Source organism: Gekko japonicus, unplaced genomic scaffold (genome assembly GCF_001447785.1).
Source record: "Gekko japonicus isolate JY-2015 unplaced genomic scaffold, Gekko_japonicus_V1.1 scaffold1621, whole genome shotgun sequence".
Classification (NCBI taxonomy): domain Eukaryota; kingdom Metazoa; phylum Chordata; class Lepidosauria; order Squamata; family Gekkonidae; genus Gekko; species Gekko japonicus.
Genome location: NW_015169826.1, coordinates 426,019 through 430,270, shown reverse-complemented (window position 1 = coordinate 430,270; position 4,252 = coordinate 426,019).

Sequence of the window (4,252 nt, the reverse complement as noted above, 5' to 3'; positions counted from 1 at the left end):
GAGCGAGCGATTTGGCTACTTCATCAATTAGTTTGCTCTGGAGCCCTCCTTCCTGAGCTAAGACAAAAAATGTGTGAGCTGGAGGCTAAAAAACTGTGCGCTAGCTCACACTAACTCAGCTTGGAGGGAACACTGCCCACCACCACCCCACTTTTCTCTCCAATGGGGGGCCTCAAGCAGCTTACAACATCATTCTCCCTTCCTCCACTTTATCTTCACTACAGCAGCCCTGTGAGCTAGAGAGAGGGTGCTTGGCCCGAGGTCGTCCAGCAAGCTTCCATGGCAGAGCAGGGATTCAAACCTGGGTCTCCCAGAATTGAGTCCAGCATCCCACACCGCTCTGACTCTTGCTTAGGTTTTAGCCACTCAGGCTGCATCCCATGCTGTTCCCAGGGGGTTCTCTGACCTAGGAGGAGGAAAGCTTTTCAGATTTTCAGGAGATCTGCAGAAGACAGGATAGTCTGTTCTGCCAAGGTGTCTCTGTCCTGTTAGTGTTTCTTAGGATCCAACTCTTCTTTTTGAGATGCGGGCATCAAGGTTCCCTCTAAGCTGTGGAGTCCTGTGAGCAAAAATTCTACTTTGTGAGCGAGCGATTTGGCTCCTGCATAAATTAGTGTGCTCTGAGCTAAGGCTCTGAGCTAAGGCAAAAATGTGTGAGCCGGAGGCTAAAAAGCTGTGAGCTAGCTCACACTAACTCAGCTTAGGGAACACTGAGGGAACACTGGCGGGCATTACAACTGGATTAACTTCTAAGATAATATGTCCATTCAGGGGTCATTTCGTAGAAAAAGAGGTGCAGGAGCTCATTAGCATAACTCATTAGCATAACTTATTTGCATATGCCACACCCCCTGACATCACCGGAAGTGTGTCAGAAGGCAACCCCCCCCGCTCAGGCTCCACTGGACTGTTTTGGATTCCTAGCTATTGGGGGGGGATGTGCAGATCTGTCCTCGCAGAGGAGGGAGAGCTTGTACCTGAATAAAACTTGGTCTTAAAGGTGCCACTGGACTTGCTAGCTATGGGGGGGGGACACGCAGATCTGCCCTCACAGAGGAGGGAGAGCTTGTACTTGAAGGTGGGCTGGGGGAGGGGGTTCTGCAACTTACCTGGCTGCTTCTTGCTCCTCATGGCCTGACTGAGGGATGCTGGGAGCAGGGGGCGGGGCTTGTTGCATGTGCCCGCCCCCTGAGCTCCTTACTGCCCGAGCTCCACTCCTGTGCGCTCCCACAGGAAATGACCCCTGTGTCCATTCAACAGAACTTGACTGTTCTTCAGTGTTATCTGTTAGGAGCCTTCCTGCCTGTAGAGGTGGTGGACAGTCTCTGTAGTAGAGCCACATTATCTGGTCATGGGGATGGATGGCCCTTCTGGTTTACCTCCTGGTGGCACCTGGATTTTGGCGATAAGAACATAAGAGAAGCCAATGCTGGATCAGGCCAATGGCCCATCCAGTTCAACAGTCTGTCACACAGTGGCCAAAAATACCAGGTCCCCTCAAGAGACACAGAGTGTTGGACTGGATGCACCATCGGCCTGATCCAACACGGCTTCTCTTATGTTCTCATATTCTTAAGAGACGTTCCTTCCCTCCACACTTAACCACTGCAACCCTTTGGCATTATCCAGAAGAAATTAAACATTTCCCAGTGGTATTGCTTTCTGTGGGAAACTGTAAAATTCTGGAAGGATGGATGGTAGACAGAGATAGATTCTAGCTAATGATCTATGGATGCTTATGGGTGCAGGGATGAGAGGCCCTGTGTCCATTATTCGAAGAGAAGAGCAGTGCGCTCCTTTCTTTGTGTGTGTGTGTGTGTGTGAGTGCGAAAGACAGAAAGGAAATTGCTCCCTAAGAAGTATCAGTCTATACATCAAAGGGGACAGTGACAGAAGAGTAAGCAGGTAGTAAGCTCAGTGTCTGCCCATCTTTTGTCACATCTTCTGGAGGCTGGAGCAAAAAAGATAGCGTCAAGTCCTTGTCTTCAAAATCATCTTCAGTCCTCTCCAGATACATCCAAACGAACTGTTTATTTATCTGCTCTCAAGGCTGCAATCCTATGCACGCTTATCTGGGAATAAATCCTATGGCACTCAATGGGATTTACTTCTGAGTAGCTCTGCTTAGGCTTTCACTCAATATCTTCCCCCAAGTTGCAAGTAACTGTGGTGCTCTATGGGGAGACAGGGACCAAAAGCAGCAGCAGAATAACAGATTTTCTTAGGATGGGTTCAAATACACAAATGTGTGGACAAATTAACACATCAAAATAGATTAGCAAAAAATATATATCAGGTGAGTGCAGGTGCTTTTACACTGTTTGGAATCTATTCATATCTTTTGCCAGCCTATCTTCTATTTCATACTAGGAATTTATGGAAATATGAGATTTGCTAAAGAATGCAGGTATAGGAGATAAAGCCATCAAGAAATCTGGCACAGCTGTAGATCAAAACGTATTACAACAATTGCAAATGTTTAATTTTTGTTCCTTTGTTTCCCTTCTTGTTGCTCTTGTTTTGCATTTGCCTTTTTTTAATCTTTCCCCCATGGTTAATATGCAGTTATGTGTAGGCATTGTGTGATTGAGTAATAAAACTTAAATTAAAAATCTCACAAACTGGTGAGCAAATAGTTTAGATACGAAACACAAAGAGATGGAAAAGCCCTCAAAGTCTGTAGCAGTCTGAAGATGGAGGTGATGCAAACCTCATTAATTTAGATGGTGCAAACTAGATTTTAGGTTGCACCAAGGGCTGATAAGGACAGAGAGTAGGGATGCCAGCCTCCAGGCGGGACCTGGGGATCCCTTGGACTTACAGCTCATTTCCAGACTACAGAGATCAGTTCCCCCGGAGAAAATGAATGCTTTGGAGGGTGGACTCTGTGGCATTGTACCCCACTGAGGTCCCTGCCCTCCCCAGGCCCCATCCCCAAATCTCTAGGAGTTTCCAACCTGGATCTGGCAACCCTACCCCCACACCATCCCCTCCCAGTGGTTGGAAGGACCTAACAACCCTAATAGAGAAGCAAGAAATGATGGCTTCCTTTGGAAAATATAAAAGCCAGCAGTACTTTGGATCTGTCTCCAGCACCTAATGGACCCAGGACCAGCTCCAGGTTTTATGTCTGGTCCATGGGGTCGCGAAGAGTCGGACTCGACTGTGCGACTGAACAACAACAAAAAGGAGCTGCGGTGGTTCAAGTGGTTAAGATGCTGAACTGCAGGCTGTGGAAGGTCGGTAGTTTAGCAGTTTGAGACCCGAGTGTGCCGCATAACGGAGTAAGCTCCCATCTCTAGTTCCAGCTCCTGCCAACCTAGCAGTTCGAAAGCAAGAAATTGCAAGTAGATAAATAGGTACTACTTCAGTGGGAAGTTAACAGCGTTCCATGCGCCTCGGTGTTTAGTCATGCCAGCCACATAACCACGGAAATGTCTTCAGACAGCGCTGGCTCTTTGGCTTTGAAACGGAGATGAGCACTGTGCAACCCTAGAGTCAGATTCGACTGGCATTTGAGCAAGGGAACCTTTACTTTGCTTTTACTTCTAGGCGAGGCTACCTTCTGGTCTCCAATGGTCACCGATGGTTCCCTCAAAAGGCAGAGAGGGAGTAAAAAGAAAACCATCCTGCACTGGTGTAGTACTGAATAAGAGGCTGAGCTATAATCTAGCAGGTCCTAGGTTTGCATCTTCTCTGTCTTACAAACATGCTAAGTGATCTTAGGTTTTTTATCCTCAGCCACCTAATTTCTAACATTACTTGCCTCTCTCATATGTCAATACTGAAACTAGATAAGGTGTTTAAAGTGAACACTAAAAATGCCATATAAATGCATACTCTATTTGCAAAGCTGGAGATTGATTTTATTTGCTCTGGGTAAGAATAAAAGACAGTTTGGGTAGTGTCACCTAGTGCCCAGAGAGCCCATAACCCCCATAACCAAAGTCCCATCATGCCACATCTTCCTTTCCTTCTGCCTTAGAGGGGACGTAGTGTTCCCTCTAAGATGAGTTGGTGTGAGCTAGCTCACAGTTTTTTAGCCTCCGGCTCCCACATTTTTGTCTCAGCTCAGGAAGGATGGCTCCGGAACAAACTAATTTATGCAGTAGCCAAATTGCTCGCTCACAACTTTAATGCCAGTAGCTCACAAAGTAGAATTTTTGCTCACAAGACTCCACAGCTTAGAGGGAGCTTTGCAATCTTCTCACATCCGTAGCACGCACCAGCATTGATTCACTGATCTGCTCAG